The 27,631-nt window shown below is 42.9% G+C and overlaps 1 protein-coding gene across 11 annotated transcripts in view; it reads right to left on the bottom strand.

Annotated features, from left to right (window-relative positions):
* LOC119816217 (selection and upkeep of intraepithelial T-cells protein 9-like) overlaps window positions 1-27,631 on the bottom strand; it is a 120,535-nt gene that overhangs the window by 48,962 nt on the left and 43,942 nt on the right. For 4 of the 11 annotated variants that reach the window (XM_038332644.1, XM_038332650.1, XM_042055222.1 and 1 more), the window contains 2 exons: window positions 1,971-2,779; window positions 1,090-1,458 (listed from right to left, as the gene is read on the bottom strand). The exons of 2 other annotated variants lie outside the window; for them this stretch is intronic. The gene's annotated coding sequence lies outside the window, so the exon portion shown is untranslated. Of the gene's footprint in view, window positions 1-1,089; window positions 1,459-1,970; window positions 2,780-24,011; window positions 24,178-27,631 lie in introns of those variants that run through there. 5 more of the 11 variants (XM_042055221.1, XM_042055224.1, XM_038332651.1 and 2 more) reach the window with 4 other exon arrangements.

The following is a 27,631-nucleotide window of genomic DNA, read 5'->3' as shown; positions in this document are numbered from 1 at the left end:
CCGACATCGCTCCGTGCAGTTTCCTGTTAATCTGATCCAGAGCTCCTGTCATCTGGACGCAGCCCCATCTGGGCCCAGTTAGCCATCTCGTGTGAATGCTTACTCAGTGACCTGAGAGGGTGCAGGAGGACTCGGGGCAGAAATCTAAAATGTGCTTCCCACATTTCCTCTTCCTGCACATGGTTTTCCCAGAGCACCTCGGAACGTCTGCCCTCTGAACGAGGCTAACAGGCACAGCTTGCTCTAAACAGCTCCGTTTATATGAACAATGGCTGCCCACATTTCAGGATGTCTTTTCTTTGCCTTTTCCCCATCAGTGGTAAGTTTCATTCAAGGACACAGAGAGAAGGGACCGTGAAGGAGGTGTAGTGATAGGACCTGAAGCTGTGAAACATCCCCTGAGGGTGCCTCCCTCTCTCCCGTGAACCCAGCTTTGCTCCATGCATAATGCGTGTGGAGGCCACACAACAGCAACCTTAGCAACATGGCTGCTTGAACACCCAGTGTCCCTGCTACTCTGGATGTCCCGAGCATAGCTTTCTTTCTAATGCACACTTAATTACATGATGAGCATGAAGAATATATTAGACCCCTCTGGGCTATTGCTGAGATCTCCTTATGGATGCAAACATCCACATCTATGTCTAGGTTTATGGGTGACGAATGGCAGCCCGTTGTCCTGATGGGGAAATGACATCATCTGCTACAGAACCAGGGTCACTTGTAGTAAAACCCCTCAAAAGCAATCTCTGGGTCAGAGGCAATAATAGCCAGATAGGTCTCCCCTAGAATACTTCAGATGTTTCTAAGCCTCCCTGTCACCCTGGAGCCCCCTAAGGAGCTTTTTAAAAGAAAATTTTGTTATGTTTTGACTATCTATTTGTTTTTGTTTGGGAGAAGTTGTGCATATCATGGTGCTCACATGAAGGTCAAAGGCCTATTCACAGAATTCAAGTCTCTCTTTCCACCATGTGGGCCCTCAGGACAGAACTCTTCAGACTTGGCATCAGGCATCCTTACCAGCTGAGCCACCTCACCCACAGCCTCCAGGTTTTGGGGAAAAAAAAACAAGAAAAACAAAAACCATACCCCATTTCAGACATGTTGAGACAGCATCCCTTGAGTTAGGATCCAGTTTTCAGTTCTTTCAAACGTCCTAGATGATTGATAAATGCAGCCTGGAATGAACACGGCTGGCATAGCCCAAGCCCATGATTGCGCAGGCAGAGGCTTTGAGGCCCCGCAGCTGACAGTGACTTGTGCACAAGTCTCAGATGTGTCGTGGGGTGCTAGGCCTAATTCACACCTGTCTGTTTGTTCCATCTTGCTTCCAGGTCTCTACTTTGTCCACGAATTCATCAGAGTTATGTGGAGCACCTACAGCATTCCAGAAAGCCCATTCCTAAAAACCCCTTGGATCCGCCACACCTTTCCCATGCAGAGATTTTCCTTCCGTTCCTGCAAGACATCGCAGACAGGCCAGATGAATAATTGCTATTTACTAAACTACTGCACAGAAGTATGACAGCATTTAATGGTAATGAGTTCTACATTCCAAAACAGCTAGATAAGAGGGTTTTTAATACTCCCACCCTCCACCTCTGAGCAAATCTAATTGAAATAAAGGTATGAGAGAGTAGATATGCAAATTCCTCAGATATGATCATGAAATATGCATGCATGTGCCATGGTATCACACTACAGCTGTAATTATTTACAACTACTGTCAAACATTTTAGGATTTTTAAGACTTTTCTGACCACCAGAGGGAGCCAAACACTTTTCTTTTCCTTTTTTTTTCCCCCCCCCCCAGATAAATCCACAGGGAATAAGGAGAAAATCGGCTGGCCAGCTTAATGGGGGTCATTAGACATGTTCCTCAAATAACCTTCCAGGCCTGCCACATTGTAAGTCACCCTGAAAAGATCATAAAACTCTTCAGACAAAGCTGGCACCACAGGCAGATGTACCTGGGCCTTAATTCATCTTCAACCATCATTAGTAAATCCCGGGGAGGGAGTATGAGGACTGAGTGCAGCCAAGGACACGGTGCGCCTGGATAGCGAGAGCAAAGCCTCATGGGTTCATCTGTGAAGTCCATGACCTCCCGGCTCTCACTGCTTTCTCGTGTGTTCAGCGAGTCTCTTTCCTTTTCCCAACAAGCTGCATAACAGGGGAAGCCTGAGCCCAGAACTTCCCACCTCCACCCCATACCTCCAGGGAAGGTAGCAATGCATTGTGTCGCTTTCCCTGCAGAAACTGTCCCATGAGCTTGAAACTCTTGCAGTGGCATGCTTCAGTTGTAAGATGATCATTGCTTCCAGCTGCCCTCTGTTCAGTCAGGAAGTTGAGGCAGGAAACCCATCCCACAAACATACCATCTCCTGGACTTTCCACAACTCTTGCTGATTGCCCAGCCTCACTGATGAGCCATTCTGGCCTCTGGTGAACACTCCCAAGCCTGAAATTCACCATCTTCCAAGAGCACATTCTGTCAAGAACCCCATCCACATCTGAAGGTAAAAATCTGTCTATGTGACCCTTCTGCCCTTGGCTTAACAGACATGTAGATTTCTCTACTTTTGAACTTAACAGACAATCCCTCCCTGACTTGGCAAGATATCCTCAGTTTGTGGTCTCCACTCGTGAAGATGACTGATTCGGTGCGGCATCCAAGACTGAAGCAAGAGGATGCTTAGATGCCGTTGTCTGAATCCAATGTGTTCCCACACAGACGGCCTGCCCTTTGCTGTCTGCCCACTGGTGCTGCCTCGGTTTCCTGTGAATAGAGAAGACATTGAACTTCCCCAGTACAAGATATTTAAAGCTGACTTGGGCCCAAAGCCGGACCACCTACAGTAGCTCCTCCTCAGCTCCTGGTCCCTCTTCCTCTGTCCCATCCCACTCCCTACCCATGGTCTGGAGTATCTCTGTTGTTTAACTGGCCTAAAGTTCAACTCTCTTCCTCACAAAACTGTTCATAATCCAGATCCTCGATTTTCTCCAAGGAAGTGCAAAGCAAAGCAATCAAAATCTCATTTTTGGGACTGATTTCTTTCGAAGCTAGGTGAGAATTGGCAGTCTTTCATGCTAATGCATCCAAGCTGCCCTCATTGTCCTTCCCAACACATATAGATGTGAAGACATTCACACAGACACATACCCAGACATTTGTGAAGACACACAACACACAAATATACACAGATACCACACAAACACAGAAAGACAAAGCTATACACACAAGAAATATACACAGCCACAAAACAAGTAAAAGACATACACTGGGGCAGGGGGGAGAGAGAGACCCAGAAGCACACATGGACACACACCCTCTATCAGAGAGCTAACAACTCCCCTTGGTACAGACAGTGAATTCAAAGCACAATGTTTACCACCTAGTACGCAGGCTCAATAAATGTTTGATGAACTGGCCTGAGCCCCCAGGGAGCCAGCACAGGCAGCTGCCTCGATCAGAAATGGGAAAAATGAGTCCTGTCTGGATTTCTGCTGCTTAAATCCCCTGTATAAAGTTCTAACAGGAAGATTTTACACTATGCGAACATCTCTGCGAGATCCTCCTCCATTCCTTTTCCACAAAGCCTAGACTGCATCTAGAACCCCAGTGGCCACTTCTCTCTGAGCTACAACTTCAGCTGGGCAAGTTTTCATGAGCTTTCTGGCACTTTCTCTAGCTCCACCTAAGAAGTCTAAAACACCAGGAACCCTGTTATCAGACTACTTGGGCAGTTCTGAAATGCAGGTGTGCCTGATTCTGGGGCTCGTGCTGGAAACCTCTGTGGCATAGAATCTCTAGCACCTTAGAAAAAGAGAGGGTTCAAGCATGAGGAAGCTCAACCCAGCAAGCAGCAAGAACTGAGGCAGTTCCGGGGGAGGGGAGCACAGTACTAGAAGCTGGGCAGAGGCTGGGTACCCATACATGGAGGTTGTCTTTTACTCCACGTTTGGATTCTAGAACAGAGACACTCTGGTCAAAGTAGAGGTTCCAGAATTGCACTAACCCGGGCTTGTTGCCGGATTCTGCCAGGAAGGATACTAGCTTATCCTGCCAAAACACCTGAAACCCTCCCTCTCACTCAACCTTCAGTTTCAGAAGAGCTGGATCCCTATTTCAAAGGTTTCTATGAAGGTGAGATGCAGCTACGGAGCCTTCCCTAAAGCCCACCAGCTAGACACTTCCACTCCAGCTTGCAGAGGCATAGGAAGAGAGGTTTGTTCAGCTTGTCACTGGTAAAGTTGGGACACAGGATACAAGTTTGTCTGACACTTCTGCTGCTTCTCAGAATATATAGTATCCATGGCCACCTGAATGCCCATTCTTACAGCTCCGTAACTGTGACTAGAACAAACTAATCTCGGGGTCCTCAGAATTTGTGGTTACCTTGTTTTCCAGAGTTCTTTGCCCCACTGAAATCCAACCCTAGTGGCTGCCAGTTCCCTATCTGGTTCCGCAAGGGGAAGCCCAACATCCTGCCTGTGACAGTAAAGCCACTGTGTCCTTCCCTATCAGTGGGCAGAAGGAGACATCTACAGCCTGGATCTCCCTCCTGCTCTGAGGAGTGGCCCTCACAGCTGCCCAATGCTGCAGAAGCGCATTGCTTCTGTCCCAAAGATGGAAAGAACCCTGCTGGCAAACCTTTATGCTCACTCGACCTCCCCAGCCTGCTCCTCTGTCCAGTTCAAGCTCCTTCCAAAGAGTCTCAGCTCCAGATGTGGCCTTCTTGGTTTCATAACCTCTCTTCCATCTTTCAGAAGACAAACTCCTTCCCCACCATGCAGGAGTTACCTCAGCACCACAGCAAAGGTAGCCTTTATGACTCTAACAGATGGAGAAGTTGTAGGAATCGGCCTGACTAAGTTGTTTAAAATTATCCCTCTGCAAGAGGTCCTGATTCGGAAGAGCCATTGTGAACTCTGGAAACTCCTAATTCTGGCCCTGGGGACTGTGGTGCTTTAATGCCCCGATTCAGGATCTTGGGACAGGACACCAGCCATTAAATCTCAGCCAGCACCTCTGAGGCGAAGCTGACAAAGCACAGACTTCCGCATCCATTGCCAGAGCCTGGTCCCCATCCCAGGCACACCACCTTTTAGCCACGCAGTGGAAATCTAATGACTAACCATCTGTGAACCTCAATTATTCTGCCCCTTGTCCCCCTCCTTCGTGCCTATTTTTAGAGTTTTTGAGGGGATTAAGGAAAGTATTGCTAAAGTATCCACTGGAAAGTCCAGAGCTCAGATAAACAGACTCTAGCTAGAGTCTCTAAACTGCATCTCTACCGGGGGAGGGGGGTCTCACACAGAATCCCCATGTTTGGTAACATACTGAGAATATCTAGGTCTGTCTGTCTGTCTGTCTGACTGTCTATCATTGACACCCACCTATCTCAATCCTTCCTTTTCTCCCTCCTTTCCTCCATTTTCCCCTTTAAGCATGGGTGCTGTGAGGACAAGAATCATGGTTAACAAATATCTCTGTATACTGAAAGGACACAGAGAAGTTTGGCACACAGTAGAGGTTCTGAGAATTGTGGGGCTAATGAAATGAAGAGAACAGACTCCTACCCCTGGACCCTCAGTCAGTTCACACAAAACTCACAAAAATTGCCGATATTTAGGAAATGCACGATGGGCATGGCACACCTCACTTCTGAAGCCTAGTTCATCTCTGATCCCACGCCATGACTTGTTTGGCTTGGTTTTGTCCATTTGTTTTTAAACTTGGAAGGTGACTATTTCAGAATGCCTTGCCCAAGGTCACACAACTAAAGGATGTCAGAGACAGGACTCAGACAGTATCCGTAAACCCAAAGCAATACCCTCCTCCACAACAAAAACTTACTTCCTCCCCAGGGTTTCTTTCCCAAGGCTCAGGACTCCTGAAAGTCAAGGTGAAAGACATAAAAACCCAAGCCCAACTTGGGATCCACATGCTTTCAAGACTATCTGATTCATTCTCCTGCAAACCTCTCTAGACAGAAGCCGTAAAACCACAGCTTTATTCTGTGTCCCTCCCATCCTGGCCAGAGGCAGCACCACTACTCTGGGCTAAGAATATTATTTCAAATAACTCATATGGACAGCTGTGTGACTACAAGAAGAAATAGATGGGTCCTGGAATGCCCCCTTGCTGTAGATCACAACCCCCCAGCTCCCTGCCCTCCCCCAAGCTGCCTGGACAGAAAGAGGTCAATGATTAATTATGCCAAGATAAACAGAGTTAATTTTCTTCCTGGATAAAACTAATTACAACTGTGTTTGTTTTGGTAGGACACAGAATTACTGTCCCTAGTGACAGATATTCCTAATTGAAAAGAGTGTTTGTTTCACAGGGGTAGGGGGCCAGGGTTGCTAAACAACAGTTAGGTAGCACTGCTCCCATTTCTCATCTGAAGAGGGACAGCAATTAGACACTGGCTTCAGAGAAACATGGGAAACCTTTTTCTCTGGGTCACCCTCCCTCAGATGTACTAGCAGCCTGGGCGAACTATGAGATGCATCTGGAAGCTTGGAGGCGATTTGCTAGAAGAACCATGCCTTGTCGCTGATGACTTCAGGCCAGCACCCTCTCTGGCACCCTACTGAGGAGGTGGAAATGAGCATTTTGAACCTCATAACTCACCAGCATCATAAACTATAGGAGAACACATGAGCAAACTCAAGCTCTTCCAGCCTCATGGGTCAGCTTCAGTGCTAAGTGCCGAAGGTTGGGAAGAGAAGCAGGCCATGACCAAATAGGGAGCAAACAGTGTCTGTTCTCCTGAAGGTTCTGGAGGAACCGAAGGGAGAAGTCTGGGGAGGAGTCATGCAGATTCAGAAGGAGCAGTGGAGCCAGTATGCACAGAGCTGGGAAGGTAGAGGTGGGCTCAGAGTTATACTGAATCCAACATGGATAGTCTGAGATATCAGGGGAAACTGAGGCATTTGATAACAGATGGGAATCATAACAGATCCTATTACCAAGGCTACCGTGCCGATTACCACAAACTCCCATAACAAATTCTTCAAAAATGCAATGTCTTAGGTTCTAAAAGCGAATATCCCAAACCAAAGCTTCGTCGGGGTCATGTCCTACCAAAGCCTCTATGAGTGATCCTTTCTTTCCTCCTCCGGAACCTCTAGGAGCCCCAGATGCCTCTTGACTTGTTAAACTAGGTCTCAACCTACCTCTACTTTACAATGTCATCCTCCGTTTATTCCTTGTCTGTGTCCAAATCACCCCTTATATCAGTCATCCAGAATCAAGCCCACGCTGGTCCTCAGTGGCTCTATCCTAACTAGTGACACTTCAGTAGACTCTTCCTAAGTGAAACTGCCAGCTGAGGTACCAAGAGTTAGGGCTTCTGCATGCCTTTGGGGGAGACATGATTCAGTCCATAACACAGGTTCCAGAGGCCACCTTCAGAAGTATGGATCTCATTTTGTAAGCAGAAGGAACACAACTGAAGGCTGTACAGGGTGGAGTGGTTGTGGTCTAATCTAATCTGAGGGTTTAATATGGAAGATTCGTTGGCGGGCATAGGCCACAGTTGGAAGATTAGCAAGGTGAAAAATCTCTGTGGTAATACAGATGAGCCTCAGTCACACCACAAGTCTGAGCATAGAAAAAGAGAATTGGGGAAGAAGCAATCTGTGGTAAGGATGTTACAGTTCTAAGATTCTATAGCTCAAAGGTCATTGTGGTTACTGGGATGTCGGAGGAGCAAGGAAGAGGGAATAAGATTTCCAGTTCCCAGTTAAGCAACTCAAATCAAGGAGAAGAAGCAGATTGGAGGGAACCTGGACTGGATATGAAAGTTGTGAGAATTATCCAATGGAGATATTCAGAGGGAGAAGAGGCCTATACATCCCCCTGGAATACAGGCTTAAAAGTCATTAAAAATAATAATCACAGAGGCAGGAAAATGACCCCACAGAGTGAGAAGGGAAGGTCTGAGAGCGAGGCCTGAGGGGCCTGTCACACTGGGGATCCAAAGGAGAATTAAGGGATTGGACTGGAAAATTACAGTCATGGAAGCTGGCAGAAAACCAACAACAGAAGCTGAGATCTGGAGGTCTTCCTGCACCCAAACCAAGTCTATGCACCTCATGCCACCGTGGTACATAGAGCAGTGTTGAGCACTGTGCCTGAGTGCTGGTTTTCTATCGTGTGTGTTTGTGTGTGTGTGTGTGTGTGTGTGTGTGTGTGTGTGTGCGCGCGCGCGCACATGCGCGCGCGTGTATGCAGATTCTCCCCACCCTCCTACCCCCCAACCCAAGCTCCATCAACTTCTTGGCCATGTCAGTCTCTTGATTTCCTGCAGAGTCACTGAGATGGTTTAGCACGGAGCACTTGTTTCTTGCTAAACACATGAATAATTTGGATTGTGTTAGACACGTGAATAATTGTGATTGTGTAAACTTCCTTCATATTGATTATTGATAAAATTCCCTAACAGAAATTTAGCAATGCCCGATAGCAAGATCAGTGCTACCAAATGCTGATGTGGGGAAAGGAGGAAAAAAGGGGACAGGCAGACAGTAGCCAAGGGTGTTCAGAAAGATGCCCCACTGTGTGTGTGTGGTGTGAAGAGGCTCACACTGTGTGGGTGTGGTGTGGAGAGACTCACACTGTGTTGGTGTGGTGTGAAGAGGCTCACACTGTGTAGGTATGGTGTGAAGAGGCTCACACTGTGTGGCTGTGATGTGAAGAGAAATACAGAGGCCGGATGTCAGGCAACCAGAAGACACACCTTCTCCAGTGACTCTCTGTGACAATCACTGAGCCACTCTGCCCTTCTATAAATAGGTGTTTAAGCGGTAAGATTTTGGAAGTCCTCGGCCTCTGGAAAGGTAGTATAAAAAAAGAAGACACAAGGAAAAAATAAACTCTCCTTTCCATTCTACACAGAAGTGCTGTGCATACTGTTCTGGAAACGTTGCCTCACCTTGCTGACTTTCTCTGCTTGGCTAAACTTTAGTGAGACTTGCGAACCTTCTCCTAGACCCATGTGTGCACTGCCTTGTGAAATCCAATTTTAGTACATAAGGCTGCCAAGGCAGTTCAGTAAGAATCTTCTATCTTTATTCTCTGATCACCATCAATGTCTGATCAAAATTCTCACTTCTCACCCAAGGTTGTGCATATGATCACCTCAGATGACTCTTCCAAAGAATCCTGGTAAGTTGGTTTAGCCAGTGTTCCATACCACACACAGAAGAATCACGTACACACATGCATGGGACAGGGGTTACAGAGTGAGAGAGGGGGTCGATAGGGAGATAGAGAAAAAAGGGGGGAAGAGAGAGGGGGAGGGAATGAAAGATAAAAGGAGGGAGGGAGGGAGGGAGGGAGGGAGGGAGGGAGGGAGGGAGGGAGGGAGGGAGGAAAGGAGGGAGGGAGAGGGAGAGAGTCTCAATGCTTCTTCATAATACTTGTATACCCCGGTCTCCTGCTCATTGGATCTGCAGCCCCATTTATCCCTGATGTATTCAGAATGGAACCCAACTTTATTCTGGGATTTTTCTTCACTTTTGCAACAAAATTTGTCTCCACCATTTTGACTTTTGTCTCACTCTGGTTTTCTTTGACATCTCAGAGGACTAACAGGACTGAGAAGTTTTGATGTTCCCAAGGACTGTGAGGGAGAGGATGAGAGGACACAGAAATGCGTCAGATCTGGAATTCAGGGAAAAGTATTCGGATGATGTGGCAACAGAAAAGGCCACATTACAGGACCATCGAAGCATGGTCTCTGGAGACAGGCTCCTGGCTGTGAATTCTGATACAAGCAGGAACATATTCCACACAGTTTGGGGTTATTTGGGGCCTCTGACATGCTGGTAATTCTCCCTCTGGGTTCTGGGAAACCAGCATGGTGAGCTGTGTTGCTGTGCCAGGCAGGTGGCTGCTGCCCTCTGGAATGTTCAAGCAAGGATACAAGGAGACAAGCTTGCTCCTAGTTAACCTGCATACTTGAAAAATGCATATGCCTGGGTCCCACACCTAACCCATGGTGTCAGAATTTCAGGACAGAGCCTGACCTTTTGCATCATAGCTCTCCCAGGTGAACTGGCTTCAGAGTCACTGGTAAAACAGGTTGTGTAGCTGCCTCTCCTCATTTAAGACACAACACCTGCCCCCTGGTGCACACAAAGGGTACTGCAGGACATACTAAAGGTACTCAGCTCCCTGCCTAGTGAAAGAGGTTGCTCTGGGCAACTTGCTCTCAGGCTAAGGTGAGTTTAAATCTTCCCTCTGACACCCTCCAGCAATGGATCCAGAGGTGTACATGGAAAAGCTGGATAGATTTCCCATGTCAAGTGTGGGCTTTCTCCCCAGTGAGAAAGAAAACAACAAAACCTTCCTTTCTTTTTCTTCTGAATAAAAATAGTGGTTCTTGTTCTGCAAAGCTATACTTCTTGATGTGATAAATGGACACATAGTGAAAAAGTGTCAGTAAAGATGCAGAGGAGGAAGTGTTGGCAGAGGTTTTGTCCTGCCCAGTCTTTTTATTTAGACAGAAAAGGGGAGGTGATGTGGGATTCCCCTCTGTATGCTGTGAATACCATTGGTTAATAAAGAAGCTGTTTTGGAGCTCTAGATAGGGCAGAATAGAACTAGGTGGGAAAACTAAACTAAATACTGGGAGAAAGAAGGCAGAGTCGGTGAGATGCCATGTGGCCTCACCAGAGACAGATGTTGGAGACAAAACTTTACTGGTAAGCCACAGCCACGTGGTGATACACATATGAATGGAAATCAGTTAGCTTAGAATATAAGAGTTGGCCAAAAATATACATAAGCTAATAGGCCAAGCAGTACTTTAAATAATACAGTTTCTGAGTGATTATTTCATGGTCTGGGCAGCTGGGAATGATCAAGTGGACTCCACTACAAGGAAGCAAACAGGATTTGGTCCATTGGGCCTTTTTAAATTCATAGTAAAAGGTAGTTAATACAGCACTAGTCCTTCGACAGAGCAATGAGGAGTAAGATGTGTTCAGCACAAGGCTTCCTGGTATTCAGCCACTGTTGATAAAAGATCAGATGAGACCAGGTTATTGGGAAGCCTTAATTCATTGGTAAAGACAGATTGCTCAATTTTGTTTTGTTTTGCTCCTCTAGCTTCTTCTGAAGCTAAGCATGATTCTGTCTAATCCCTCAGCCTCATTCCCTAAAATCTCCAGACAGGCCCCATTGTTTAACCTGTCAGTTACCAAAAGTCCACTCCTGATCAGTTCACAATTTGACTCTCATATCTAATTTCCCTAGAATTTCCTCTCCTGTTTACACAACCAGCTATTCAAGTGGCGGGAATGAGAAGGGTGTGGTCTTGTCTTTCACTTGTCTCTCTTCTAGGTCCAGCAGCAGGTTGGGATAGTAAAGGAAATAAGAGGCTAAGTAGCATTCACCTTACATAAGAGGCTGTTTGGTAGGAGGAAGAGCCCTGCTTACCCACCCAGCCCCAACCCCACTTCCTCACCCCTGCCTTCATCACAGCATTCTACTGCTGGTGGTTTCCATATGTCAGTCTCCTATTAGATAACGTGTCATATAGAGTTATGAATTTAGACGCAAATGTTTAACTTCATGTCACCTGCCTCTATTACTGAGGACTCCATAGGCGAAAGTGGCCTTGTCTTTCTTTGTTCCATCAGTAGCATCTACCATGGACTTCCTCTCTGGCTAGATGTCACCTTATATGATTCAGATCAATTCAAGTTTCTACCTGCTTCTTTGGCTTCTCCTCTTGTGCAATGGAGCCTTGACAATCATTGACATCATCTATGTTCACCAGGGGTGAACTGGGTACAAATAAAGACATTTTCTTCTTTCCTAGAGAATTTCGCTGTAGTGCCTACTGTCCTTTTCACTAGTAGATTGCTCAAGCACTCCCTGACTGCAGAAATCTTGGGAAAAAAAAGTGATACCAGGATATTTTCACTTTTTTCTAAGATGAAACTTACAAGGCAAGATTTACGTTCCTAGCAGAAACAAGCAGCAAACAGAAACGTATCAGAAACAGCAGTGTTTCAGACACTGGCCATCAGAAGACAAAAATTACTAACCCTGCAGAGAACAGACACAAACAGGTAAATAGTAGGCCCGCCCAGCATACCATCTCCACAGAACTTTCAAGTCAACGGCAGCATAAGGACATCTGAGCGAAGACAGGACTCTTTAATTGAGGTGAACAAGCTAAGAGTTGGAGAAGTCAAGTGGCTACAATTGGCAACACCAAATACTAAAGAGCTACACATAAGCAGGCCTGCCGGGGACCCCTTTATTGAATACTGAATAGAACATGCCTGTGAGGGCACAGTGGAGGACAGGAAAAAATCTGAGAAGACTGGGGAACGTTGATGTTCCTGGGTAGGAATATTGGATCTCTTTCCTCCCCCAGTAAACCTAAAAGACTCATAATTCACTGGCACGGTACTTGTTCGGTGGTAGGGAATAATTCCCCACAGGCTGCTCAGACACGTCAAACAAATCATAAAAGCAAGACACAAAAAAGATCAAACTGTTTCCAAGTAGTTTAATATATCCCAGAACAAAGCTAACAGAGATTTGCAGGAATAAAAAGAAAACTACCACCCAACAAGGTAAAAATCAGTTTCTGGCATCTAATCAAAGATCACCAGGCATTCAAAGAGGCAAGACAGGAATGGAACAGTCAATCAAAACAATTCAAGAAATGAGGAAGATTTATAATTAGTAAGTTAGGCTGTCAAAATAGTTGGCAGAACTATATCCTATACGTTCAAAAGTTAAGTGCCCAGTGCTACTGAAGTTATGATCTTAGAGGAGAACAAACAGCCGTCACTTTCCTAAGCGAGCATAATCCCTAACTATACTCTTAACATTTGTCCTTACGCCCACAGATAAGTGTAGTCTTTAGCCCTCATCAAGTAAGCCTCTCCTTGCAACAGACTGAGACCATTACAGGAAACCACAACCAATCAAAATGCGGAGCTGTTGTGTTCAGTCCCAATGAATACATCCACAAAAGATTCCCACATGGAATGCTCAGGGTACATTGCAGAAGAGAGGGCAGAAAGATTGTAAGAATCAGAAGATTGGGGAGTTTGCTATGAGATTGGGTCTCTTATTAATATCAGAAGCTACACCCATAAAGAATCACCAACAGCAACCTCAGCAGCTCTCTGAGGCACAGACACTGCCTGCACCTATTGGACCAAGAGATGAATGACTAGTCTCCCAGCTTGACAGCCCAGCCTATTGGCCCTGGACCCCAGAGACCCTGTGCCCCTCCGCCACCCATCTCTGCCCCAGTAGCAAGTCAGCAGGCAAGGCTCCTGAGGGCAGGAGGCTCCACCACCACCTCCCATCAGACCCTATAATCTACAAGTTCCACTTTGTTCCCCAAACTCACCTATCCCCTGCAACTTCAGTGCCTCCCAGAGATGCAGGCACTGCCTGCATTGAATGATTCAAGAGCCCCAATAACAAGTCAGCAGGCAAGGCTCCTGTGAGCAGATCACTACTTCTCCAACCCCCATTGGGCCCTGCAATCTACAAGCCCAAATCTGCCCTCAAACCCAACAATCCACCACAGCATCAGTGGTCCTCAGAGGCACAGGCACTACCTGTACCAATTGGAGGAAGAGATGGGTAGCACCAATGCAAGAATGTATCCAGCAACCTAAAGAGAAATATGGCACCACCAAAACCTAGTGGTTCTACAACAGCAAGACCTGAACATCCCAATGGAGAAGAAGCAGAAGAAAAAAACACTTAAAATAACTTCATGAAGATGACAGAGAGCCTTAAGAAGGAAATGAAAATTTCTCTTAAAGAAATTGAAGAAACGACAAATAAAAAATTGGAAGAAATCAACAAATTGCTCAAAGAAAGCCAAGAAAAGGCAATAAAACATGAAGGAAATAGTTCAAGACTTAAAAAATGAAACAAAGGCAATAAAGAAAACACAGATAAAGGGAATTCTGAAAATTGAAAATTTGGGTAAATGAACAGGAACTACAGAGGCAAGCATAAACCAAAGGAATGGAAGAGAGACTTTCAGGCATTGAAGATACAATAGAGAAAATAGATTCTTCGATCAAAGAAAACATTAAACCCAACAAAGTCATAACACAAAACATCTAGGAAATCTGGGACACTGTGAAAAGACCAAACTTAAGAATAATAGGCTTAGAAGGAGAAGAATACCAGTTCAAGGGCACAGAAAATACATTAAACACAATCATAGAAGAAAACTTTCCCAGCCTAAAGAAGGAAATACCTATAAAGACACAATAACCTTACTGAACCAAAGAGACTGGAACAAAAAAAAAGTCCCTCACCACAGAATAATCAAAAATCTAAATAAGCATAATAAAGAAAGAATATTAAGAGCTTCAAAAAAAGGCCAAGTAAAATATAAAGGCAGACCTATCAGAATAACACCCAACTTCTCAATGGAGACTTTCAAAGCCAGAAGGTCCTAGACAGACATTATGAAGACACTTAAGTGACCACGGATGCCAGTCCAGGCTACTATACCTAACTAAACTTAAAATTACCCTATATGGAGAAAATAAGATTTTCCATGACAAAACCAGATCTAAACATTACCTATCCACAAATCCAGCCCTACAGAAAACACTAGAAGGAAAACTCCAAACCAAGGAAGTTAGCTGCACCCACGAAAACACAGACAATAGATAATCCAACACTGTCACATCCCAAAGAATGGAAACATACACACTACTGCCAAAAAAATAACAGGAATCAACAATCACTGGTTATTAATATTCCTTAATATTAGTGGACTCAGTTCACCTATAAAAAGACACAGGATAACTGAATGGATATGAAAACAGGAGCTGCCCCTCTGCTACATAAAGAAACACACCTCAACTTCAAAGACAGACATTTCCTCAGAGTAAAGGGTTGGGAAAAGACTTTCCAATCAAATGGACCTAAAAAGAAAGTCATTTAGCTATCCTAGTATCTAACAAAATGGACTTCAAACTAAAATTAATCAAAAGAGATGGAGAAGGACATTTCATATTCATCACAGAAAAAATACATCAAAATAAAGTCTCAATTCTGAACATTTATGCCCCAAATACAAGGGTACCCTCATATATAAAAGAAACATTACTGAGGCTTAAATTGCACATCAAACCCCACCAATAGACAGGTCTGCCAGAAAAAAAACTTACTAGAGAAATAAGGGAACTAACAGATGTTATGACTCAAAAGGGCTTAATAGACATCTATAGAACCTTATACCCAAACACAAAAGAATACACATTCTTCTCAGCACCTCATGGAACCTTCTCTAAAATTAATCACATACTCAGTACCAAAGAAAATCACAACAGGTACCAAAAAAATTGGAATAAACCCTTGTATCTTATTGGATCACTGTGGCTTAAAGTTAAAATTTTACACCAACACAAATCACAAAAAGCTTACAAACTCACGGAAACAAAAATGTTCAACTGAGTCACCATTGGGTCAAGGAAGAAATAAAGATACAAATTAAAGACTTCCTAGAATTTGACTAAAATGAATGTACAGCATACCCAAACTTATGGAATCCTATGAAAAGAGCTCTAAATGGAAAGCTCATAGCACTAAATGCCTACATAAACAAGTTGCAGAGGTCTCACACTAGAGACTTAACAGCAAGCCTGAAAGCTCTAAAGCAAAAAGAAGCAAACTCACCCTGGAGGAGTAGATGCCAAGAAATAAACAAATTGGGGACTGTAATCAGTAAAATAGAAGCAAAGAGAAAGATACAAAGTATCAAGGAAACAAAGAGTGGTTTCAACAAGATGGACAAAGCTTTATACAAACTAACCAGAAGATACAGAGAGAATAGCCAAATTAACAAAATCAGAAATGAAAAGGGGGCATAACAACAGACACTGAGAAAATCCAGAGAATCATCAGGTCATACCTCAAAAATCTGTACTCCACAAAATTGGAAAGTTTAAAAGAATTCAACAATTTTCTGGATAGGTACTACATACCAAAATCAAGTCAAGACCAGATAAACAATTTAAATAGACCTATAACCCTTAAGGAACTAGAAGCAGTCATTAAAAGTCCCCCAACCAAAAAGAGCCCAGGACTAGATGGCTTCAGTGCAAAATTTTACAAGAATTTCAAAGAAGAGATAATACCAATCCTGCTCAAATTGTTCCACACAACAGAAACAGAAGGAACATTACCAAACTCCTTTTAGGAGGCTACAGTCACCCTGATACCCAAACCATACAAAGATGCAACAAAGAAAGAGAACTACAGACCAATCTCCCTCATGATTATTGATGCAAAAATACTCAATAAAATGCTGGCAAACCAACTTCAAGAACACATCAAAATCATCCACCAATATCAAATAAGTAGTGATCCCAGAGACATAGGGATGGTTCAGCAAGCAAAAATTTGCCAATGTAATCAACCATATAAACAAACTGAAAGGATAAAAACACATGATCGTCTCAGTAGATGCTTAAAAAGCCTCTGACAAAATCCAGGACCCTTTCATGATAAAAGTCTTGGAGAGATCAGGTATACAAGGAACATACCTAAACATAATAAAGGCAATTTATAGCAAAATGACAGCCAACATTAAAATAAATGGAGATAAACTCAAAGTGATTCCACTAAAATCAGGAACAAGACAAGGCTATCCACTCTCTATATATCTATTCAATATAGTATTCAAAATTCTAACTAGAGCAATAAGACAACAAAAGGATATCAATGGGATACAATTGGAAAGGAAGAAGTTAAACTTTTATTATTTGCAGATAATATGATAGTATACATTAGTGACCCCCAAAACTCTACCAAGGAACTCCTATAGCTGATAAACACCTTCAGTAATGTAGCAAGAAACAAGATTAACTAAAAAAATTCAGTATACCTTCTACATACAAATGATAAATGGACTGAGAAGGAAGTGAGAAAAACATCACCCTTTACAATAGCCACAGATAACATAAGACATCTTGGGCTTACTCTACTAAACAGGTGAAAGACCTGTATGACAAGAACCTCAAGTTTTTAAAGGAAGAAATAGAAGAAGATATCAGAAAATGTAAAGATTTCCCATGCTCTTGGATAGGTAGGGTCAATATAATAAAGATGACAATCTTACCAAAAACATTCTATAGATTCAATGCAATCCTCATCAAAATCCCAACACAATTCTTCACAAAGCTTCAAAGCCAATTCTCAACTTCATATGGAAAAACAAAAAACACAGAATAACCAAAACAAATCTGTACAATAAAGAAAATTCTGAGGTCACCACCATCCCAGACTTCCAACTCTACTTCAGAGTGATAGTAATAAAATCAGCTTGGTATTGGCATAAAAACATACACATTGACCAGTGGAATCAAATTGAGGTCCCTAACATTAATCTACACACCTATGAACACCTAATTTTTGACAAAGAATACCAAATTATACAATGAAAAAAAGAAAATATCTTCAACAAATGGTGCTGGCATAACTGAATGTCAATATGTAGATGATTGCAAATAGATCCATATTTATTACCATATGCAAAATTCAAGTCTGAATGGATCAAAGATCTGAATATAAATTTAGTTACATTGAATGTAATAGAAGAGAAACTGGGAAGCACTTCCTAAATATAACACCAGTAGCATAGTTACTGGGAGCAGCAATCAATAAATGGGACCTCTTGAAACCACAAACCTTCTTTAAGGCAAAGGAAACAGTCAATAAGACAAAATGGCAACCTACATAATAGGAAAAGATTGCCATCAACCCCACATTTGACAAAGGGCTGATCTCCAAAACATATAAAGAACTCAAGAAATTAGATATCAAAATACTAAATAATCCAATTTAAAAATGGAGTAAAGACCTAAACAGAAAGTGCTCAACAAAAGAATCTCAAATGGCCAAAAGACATTGATGCAATTGTTCAACATCCTTAATCATCAGGGAAATGCAAATCAAAATGACTCTGAGATACCATCTTACACCTGTCAGAAAGGCTAAGATCAAAAATACTGAGGACAGCTTATGTTGGAGAGGATGTGGAGTAAGGGGAATAGGAGAGTCCAAACTTGTACAGCCACTTTGGAAATTAGTATGGCGGATTTTCAGAAAATCGGGAATCAATCTACCTCAAGACCCAGTGATATCACCCATGGGCATATATCCAAAGGATAATCAATCACGCCACAAAGACATGCTCAGCAATGTTCATAGCAACATTATTTATAATAGCCAGAATCTGCAAACAATCTAGATAACCCTCAACCAAAGAATGGATAAAGAAAGTGTGGTACATTTACACAATGGAGTCTTATTACTCAACTTTAAAAAAATGACATCATGAAATTTGTAGGCAAATAGATGGAAGTAGAAATAAATCATCCTGAGTGAGATAACCCAGACTCAGAAAGACAATACAGTATGTACTCACTCATAAGTGGATACCAGATGTAAAGCAAAGGATAACCAGACTACAATCCACAGCTCCAGAGAAGCTGGGTAATTAGGACCCTAGGGGGGGACACATGGATTTCCCTGAAAAGGGGGCATTAGATTAGATATCCTGGATAAACTGGGAGGTTACGAGGGTGATAGAGGGGAGGGGATGGAAGATGAGAACATAGGGAACAGGATGGTCAAACTGGGGGTGGGACAGCGAGGGAGAGCAATGAAAGAGATATCTTGATAGAAGGAGCCATTATGATAGGGTTAGGGAGGAACCTGATGCTAGGGAAATTCCCAGGAATCCACGATGACTCCAGTTAAGACTCCTAGCAATAGTGGAGAGGCATCCTGAACTGGCCTTCCTTTGTAATCAGATTGATGAATACCCTAACTGCCATCATAAAACCTTCAATCAGTAACTAATGGAAGCAGATACAGAGATCTACAACCAAGCACCAGGTTGAGCTTCAGGAATCCAGTCAAAGATAAGGAGGAGGGATTATATGAGCGGGGGGGGGGGGAAGGGGAGTATCAAAATCATGATGGGGAAATCTACAGAGACAGCTGAACCAAGCTCAGGGAACTCATGAACTCTAGGCAAACAGCTGTGGCATCTACATGGGACCAAACTAGGCCTCTGCATGTGGAAGACAGTTGTGTAGCTTGGTCTATTTTAGGGGTCCCTAGCAGTGGGATCAGGATTTATCCATGGTGCAGCAGCTAGCTTTTTTGAGTCCGTTCCCTATGGTGGGATGCCATGCTCAGTCTTGATGCAGCAGGGAGGGGCTTGGTCCTGCATCAATTTAATGAGCCAGACTTTGTTGATTCCCCATGGAAGGCCTTACTCTTTGGGTGGAGTGGATGGAGGATGGGCTGGGGGAGGTGAGGAGGGGCGTAAGGAGGGGTGGTTGAGAGAAGTGTAGTTGGAATGTAAAATGAAAAATAAATAAATAAATAAATAAATAAATAAATAAATAAATAGAATTACCAACATGGCTGCCCAAATGTGAGCTGAACAATATGACACCAATAGACATGACAAAGTGGACCAAGAAAATCCCAAGAGGCCCCAACCCTTCACAAGAACTAAAGGCAACTGAAGAAAGCTAGGAACAGGAGCAGTGCTCTTCCCCAGGGAAGAGCACATCAATACATCACCCAGTGCCAAATGGTCAGCTCTGAAAACATATGTACAGGTAACATTATACAAACTGAACAGATTATATTTAAGCATATATATTTATATACATATGCACACACACATAAACACATATACTTACATGTAACAACAAGCAATGAAAAAAGGCCAAGAATTTAAAAAAGAGTGAGGATGAATATATGAGAAGGTTTGGCAGTAGGAAAGGGAATGGTAAATTATATAATTATATTTTGGTCTCAGAAACAAAAGAATTTCTTTTAATTCAGTAGATGCACAGGGAACGAAAGACTAAAACAGAAACTAGAAATAAAAAATAAATTTTAGGATAATGATAGAAACCTGGAGATGGTTCAGCGATTAAGAGCACTGCCTGCTCTTTCAAAGGTCCTGAGTTCAATTCCCAACAAAGACATGGTGGCTCACAACCATCTGTAATGAGATCCGGTGCCCTCTTGAGGAAGAGACCTGGTCAGTCATCCTCATCGACCTAGACCATGAAACTGAATATGGACAAGGACAACAGAACCACCATATACTGGCTGCCCGTGCATGCTTCAGCATTGCCAGGGAATATATTTCATTCATTCACTTTTAAGATAATGATAGAAGAAAAGGTATTTTGTTTGAAGATATGGAAATAAAAATAACCAAACAAACATAAGAAGAAATAAGACAATAAAGTCCAGTGCATAAATTAACAAAAGAAAAGGTTATACAACAGAATGATTCATGAAACCTATAGCAGGTATTAAGTGGATGAGTGTGACTACCCAGACTACCCAAACTCCAGTCAAGTTAATCAGGAAAATACAAGACACAAATTAGAAATTTTGGAGTGAGACAAGTGATATTTCTGTAGGTGCCTCAAATATTAAAAAGTATTCTATTAGTTGGATAACTAAATGGGTCAGCTCCTTAAGACACACAAACTACTAAGTCTCAACTTAAGACAAAGAGAACTTTAATATCCCTGCATCTATCAGTGACATAGTATTTATAGCTTAAAATTTATCCACAGAGAAAACTTTCTCCATTGTGGAATTCTATCATGCATTAAAGAAAGGACCAATACTACTCCTCCACAGAACGCTGAAGGAGAAATGCTTCCCAACTCATTGTCTGATGCCAGCATTTCCCTGATGCTGAAACCAGATAATGACATTACCAGAAAACTACAAACCGAGGTCTTTCAAAAACAGATGCAAAATCAGAATTTTAGTAAATCAAGTCCATATTAAAATTTAACAAATAAAATCTAATATATTAAGAGAACAATACATTAGGGCCAAGTGGAGAGTTTCCAAAGAATGCAGAGTGAGTACAATATTCAAATATCAATGCATGTTGAAGAGATCTGCTGCCTGGCAACGTGCATTCACTTTAAAGCTATATATTTAAAAGTGGCTCAGACTACAAATAAGGATAGTTTGGCTTCCTTCCTTCTTTTTATCCATTTAATTTCCTTCCTTTGCCTATTGTGAATGTTCTTGGTTACCCTTTAGAACTTGTTGGAAGACCTCATTGCTGAAGATATCACACAGTTGAACAGTAGGGTGTGGTAAAATCAGTCTGGTAGCAACCGGAAACTACATCCCTTTAGCTAACTTTCACAGTGCTGGAAAATTCTATACACCTTTGTCAGAGGAAAAGAATGATCAACAACGTTAGCCAGATGTGAGCCCTTTGAACTACAATAATGATATATCTGACAAGACATGCTCAGTGGTATAATAGTGCCATGAACATAATGAAAGTAAACAACCACTTTATGCTTGTATTTGGAACTCGTGCCCCATACAATCAAGGGAGGGGGGAACCTGTGGCTGGCTAGGTCATAGGTTCTAAAAGAGAATCTTATATTAAGCTTCCCCCTGAGTCCTTATCTTCATAGTCATAAATTAATGCATTCCTTAACCTTCATTAGAGAATGTTTGTAGTAGATGATGAGTAATACAGAGACTCACTGGCTAATATGCAGAGTAAGAGACTGTAGAGTGTCCAGTTCTAAATGGGGCATCTATATCACACCGCTCCCCCCAGCAATTATGGATTATTTCGGAAGAGGAGGTGAAATGATTGTGGGAGCTAAAGGCAATGAACACCTGAAGGAAACAGCATTTGTCTCCTATAACAACGCCACTGCACAATGCCACTGCACACATGAACTCACTGTATTGAAAACTACATGTGCATAACATCTTCACAAGACCAGGCCAGGCAAACTCCCATCAAGTCCCATTCATTATCTTAGGAGACACTGGCAATTGGTCATTGCTGGGAGAAAGTCATTTTCTTCTGTGATGTGCTTCCTGATAGTCTATCCATGCCCTGGTAGATGGGCAAACACCATGTCCATATAGGCAGTACTAAGTGGAATTCGTGGATTTACAAAAATAATGCATAAAGCTGGGAGGAAAAGGTAGTAGGGGAATGGGGGAGGAATTAGATAAGAGAGAATGTTGGATAAATTTGACCAGAATGCATTATTTTCATGTATGAAGTTCTCTAACAATAAAAAGTAAAAATGGAAAAAAAAGCATTTCAACAGACATTTTATGAAAATTACATATAAATAGCAAAAATGCATATAAAAGCATGTTTGTCATCATTACTGATTTTAAAACTGTGATGGGAAAATATTACACATATATTAAAATGGCTATAATTAAAAACACTAATTATTAGCATGTATGTGGAGAAACTGAATTCCTATACACTACTGAGGGGAACATGAAATAGTTCAAAGAACTATTTAGTAACTAGCCCACTGAGGATATAGGAAAGTCCCTACAATGACCTAGGTATGAATGGTCAAACCTAACTTTATTTGTAATAATTCCAATCCAGATATAACCCAAAGGACCACCAATGGGTAAGTACACAAATTGTTGTATAAACGTATCATAGAATCCTAAACCAGAAAGAAATGAGCCAGTGATACACGAGCAGCATGAATGGATCTCTGAATACTCCTACTGGACAAAGGAAGTCAGACCAAAAAAAAGTATTCTTTTAATGATAGATGGGTAGTGATGAGTCATGGGCAATTTTTATAAAAGAAGTGGGCATAGGAGGAGTTGGAGAAGGAGAGAGAGAGGTGGAGATGACATAAATCCAGTTCTCCTGCATGGAAGGCTCACTAAAATAAAAACTTTAAATTAAAAAAAAAATCTCACAAAAAAGTACAGGAGTGATAGATCTATTCCTTATCTCTCCACTGAGGCAACAGTGTCATGACTGTAGACCATGTTATCACTTGTAAAGCTGGGCACTTTAAATGTATATAATAAATCAATTCTACTCCATAATGTTGATTTCTTAAAAATAAAAAGCCACAGCAACTACCAATCTCATGTTCATGTGCACCCTCAGAATCCAGCCAACAGGAGGGAGCACTTTCTAGAAGTCCCCTGAATTCTATTATGCTGCCATCCCAGGTCTAGGATGGCCATGCTGGTTCAGGACACCAGAAGCTTCTGACCCAGGAGTGAACTTCTCTCTGGCTCCCTTCTTCTAGGTGCCTCCTTCCTGTTGGTGCTTCTAGCCTCTTTCCCTGTCTCTCTTCCTCTCCCTCTCCTCCCCACTCCCTGACCTCTCACAGATCAAATTAGGAAACATCAGGAAGGGAGTTATTCTCTTCTGGAACATTTGTAGTTCCTGCAAACGCTATGACACATCTCCCTAGTTTCCCTGATTTGTCTGCTTGTACAGATGTTGAGGTGGGGTGCTTGAAGGCCGTGGTGAACGTTAGGAGTGACTGCAATATTTACTTCCCTCCTCGGGAAGTTTCGGGGCCTACTTGCTGACAATTGCAAGACCACCACCAAAAGACCAGTAGAGGATAGGACAGGGGGCCTGCTGATAGACTCAGGCCACAAGTGGAGAGTGGGTAGGGGTGGGCCACGGGCCCAAAAAAGCTTCAGGCTGTATCCGTTAACAAATCTTTAATGACTTCTCCCTTGAGGGAATTAAGAGTTGGGTCAGCCAGATCTTAAAGTCAGCAGAGTTTTGTCTTGGGCTCTTCCCCCGCATTCTTCCTCCCTCTTTTCTTGTTTTCAACATCCTCTGTTGCTGACCAGAGAGATACAGACAGTTCTTTTATGTGTAGTATTTTTCCAGGGAGAATATAATTTTTAACACGCAATTGTTTAGCTTTGACCAAAAACAAGCTAAACATTCAACTCCTGTTCGGTTTGTGTCCATTCAAGCAGATTTTCAAAGTCCCTTGGGTAGGTTGAGTGCAATCCTGGATGTTCTGACAAGGAGGAACGAGGAAACAAGTCTTTTAAGAGGGCCACAGAAAAATTCTGGTAGTTTCTCTCTGTACCACTATCCAGAGCCTTTTCTTCATCGTGCATCCTCACAGAATGGCCTCGTACTTCTCACCTGGCAAAAATATTTTCTCTCCTCTTAGAGACTCCTGAGCAAGCCTTGTAAGGATGACCAAGACCCTGGCTCCCAGCCAGGCTGGGGTTTATGTGAATCTTTGCAAGCACATCTGCCAGTGAGCATTCTTCTGGGCTCCCATTCCCGCTCAAATGGGTCACATCAATCACAGTCCAGGCTTCTTCCTGACAGAGTGAGAACAACGACCTACTTATTTATGACAAACTCCTGAGTGCTTCCCTCTGCCAACGGGGCTCCCCAGGAGAGGAGATGGTCATTAAACCAACCACCTCCACTGTGCCCTTCCCTTGCAAATAAGACCCCATTCTTTAAGGGGATGCTGATGCCAAGAAAAGGAGGTTAACTCATAGGTGGAGAAGGATGGAGAGAGAGAGAAGCGAGAGCAGGTAATCCTCTGTTGATTTGGAGTTGACAGAAAAGTCACCTTGCCCACTCTGCAACAAGGGTCCTAAGATCCTGAGAGGGATTGCATCCAAGGTGAACATAACCATTTAGAAGCAGGACCCAAATCCGATGTCAAGTTCCTTTTCTTTTAATCAAAGGTCCTTTTCTGCACTCATTTTCATGGTCTGTGGGGATTTCTCAGTAACCAAGGAGTTCTCAAATTCCTACTTGAGCCAATCCCAGGACTTAAAACCCCTTGCAAATACTTTCCTTTCCTTTCTTGGGGGAACTGAGCTCCGTGATGAGTATGAAATTAACTTTTCTGGAACAGAAAACCGAGAGTCTTATTCTAGTTGAAAATGGGTCATAATATAGGTAAAAGCAGAGCAGAAGGAATCCTCCTAGCAACCCTTGCGGGGTCAAGTTTTAACTCTGTTATAGGACGGTACGTGGAGAAAAAAGTACTGAAGCATTTTGGCTTATTCAGTACTAGATTCCATAGCTAATCAAATCTGAGTTATCTGAGAAACGAAAAAGAATACGGAGGCAGACCAAAATAGGACCTTAATAGATTAGCGTTAGAGACATGTAGCCTTATTGTAGAGCCTGGGTAGATGTCCAGCAAGCCTGCCTCCCCTCATCGCCTTCTACATCGTCCAGCCTGTAGAACACAGATGGAAGGACTCTACTCCGCTTTATGTGAAGATCCAGAAACCTCTGTGTTAGTGTTTCTATTGTGATAAAACACCATGACCAAGCAATTTATGAATGAAAGGGTTTATTTCATCTTATAGCTGGATGTCCACCAAACAGGGAGGAACCTGGAGGGGGAACTAATACAGAGGCTGTGGGAATGTGCTGCTTACTGGCTTGTTCCTTGAGGTTCACTCAGTCTATTTTCTTATAACACACAAGACTACCAGCCCAGACAGATACTGACTGCAGAGTGCTGGGCCCTCCAAATCAATCATCCATCAAGAAAATGCCTCACAGGCTCTCTCGCAGTCTGGTAGGGGCTTTTTCTGAACTGAGATTCCTTCTTCACAAATGATTATAGCTTGTGTTAAGTTGACATAAAACTAGCCTGGGTACCCTGCCACATATAATTCTCCAGTTTTCTCTTTTCTTCATCTTTTAATCAATGACCCCAGAAGACCATACCTCAGGACCTTTCAACCTCCACAGCACTGATCTATGAGGTAGGTAACTCTTCACCGGAGGCTGCCCAGTGTACTATAGAGTGTTAAGCAACATCCCTGGTGTCCTCATACTAGATGGAAATTGTGTGTCCACTCCTAGTAGAAGCGACATGAAAGTGTCTGTAGGCATTTCCAGATGACCCCGGTAGAGGTAGGGAGAGAGCAAGCATCCTGGTTGAAAATCATTTTGCCATGGATGGCTTCCGAGCCACATAATGCCTGTGTGGAAGAGAGTGCATTCCACGTTTGTCGGTGGCATAAGGAAGAAATTAACTCTACTGAGCTGTTTGTCCAAAAGTTAGTCTATGCTGACTGATATAGTGTGACTATTATCCCCGTAAGTAAACATTTATCCAACCAGGCAGAAAGGATTTGGAGCAGAGGCCGCCTTTGCCAACAAAGAGTCACAGAAGGAAGTGGGTTTAGGGTTTCCTGTAGGAAGATAGTCTTTAAGATAAAGGAAAATAGCAGAATGTGTTCTATATGCCACAAAATTACACCTCAAGTTATCAGTCACCTACGTGACTTCTCATCTACCGAGGTAGAGAAATCGTAAGTGCAAATCTTTTCTTGCAGACTCTCTCCCCATGAACCCGGGGTTCTCTGCTGTGGGAGACGTCAGCACCCATTGCCCTTTTCTCACACCATAAGTTGGGCTCAGTAGAGAAAAATGGCTGAGAGCCTGCAAAACATGTCCATTGTTGTCCTTCGCTCATTAATTGCTTTAATTTATTTTGTTATTGAAGCTTAGGCTCAGTCTTTGGGCAAGGTCAGAGGTGAGTCTGCGGCTCCACGGAAGCCTTGCTTTGTGCAAAGGTCCATTGTGCCAGCCGGTGAATAACATATGAATATGGTTTGTGGCAGAAAAACAGAACCAGGTTAGAGAAAAATAAACTCCCCACCTCTGGCCTCACCATGAATTCTGTACAGAGCTCCCATCGCCCAATCCATTTCCTTTCTTCATTGTCCTTTGCATTTATATTAAGTGATAGCCTAACTTTTCCCCATAAAGCTGTCAGGACAATGAGATAAGAGTCTCAGTCCAGGAATGACACCAGAGGAAGGGAAAAACCTGGACGGAATTTAAGCAGTATGGATGGGTCCATGTTCAATCTATCATTTATTGATTATTCCAAATTGACCAAGTCTCTTTCCTTCTCCAGATATGTGATACCTTGACATAACATTGTGCTATGGTTTCAGTGTGTCCCTCAAAGTTCATGTGCCGAGAACTTAACCCCTAGTGCAACAGGGTTGGGAAGTGCAGCCTAATAAGAAGCAGTCAGATCATAAGAGCTTTGCCTTCATAGATGGGTTGATGTCGTTATTACAGGAGTGGACGATTGATTCTGACAGTGGATTTGTTGTGTAGTAAGTCTGACTGTCTTGACTTCTTTCTCTCTCCCTCTCTCCATCCCATCTCTTGCCCTTCCTGTCCTCCTCCATGGAATGATGCAATACGAAGCCCTTATCATCGTCAGCGCTCTTGTACTGTCTGTCCAGCCTTCAGAACCATAAACTAAATAAACTTATGTGACACATAAGAACACACCGGGCATCTCTTAGTATTATGGTAGCTGCATTGAAAGCATTCATCTGAGATGCTGTTGGTACATCCAGTGGCAGCCATGTGCTGTGGTTTCTCCTTCCTTGTCTCTTGACATATCCAGCTAGAATATCAGCTATTGCAATACTCTCTAAAAGTTGTGGTGGCCTCCAGCAAGCTTTCTGGAACCCAGACTTTCCCCAAACCTCAACCTAGTCATTCCACTAGGGGAAAAAATCAACTAGACACAGTCATAGTCCTTTCAGTAATTATAGCCCAGAATTCCCAAATCGATAATACTCTATGTTCCCATCTACATATCTGGTATCTTAAAAGTCTAGAAATCTTCAATTCTAAAAGTTGGAATCTATAGTTGTAATTATAGCTTGACTGTCTGTATAATAGCTTTAACTCAGATTGCTTGGCCAGCTAAAGCATGGCATCCTCTGTTCCTCTCCCCACCCTCTGCC

This window comes from Arvicola amphibius, chromosome 6 (genome assembly GCF_903992535.2).
Source record: "Arvicola amphibius chromosome 6, mArvAmp1.2, whole genome shotgun sequence".
Taxonomy (NCBI): Eukaryota; Metazoa; Chordata; class Mammalia; order Rodentia; family Cricetidae; genus Arvicola; species Arvicola amphibius.
Note: the sequence above shows the minus strand (reverse complement) of the source record. Positions and strands in the feature narration are given on the sequence as shown.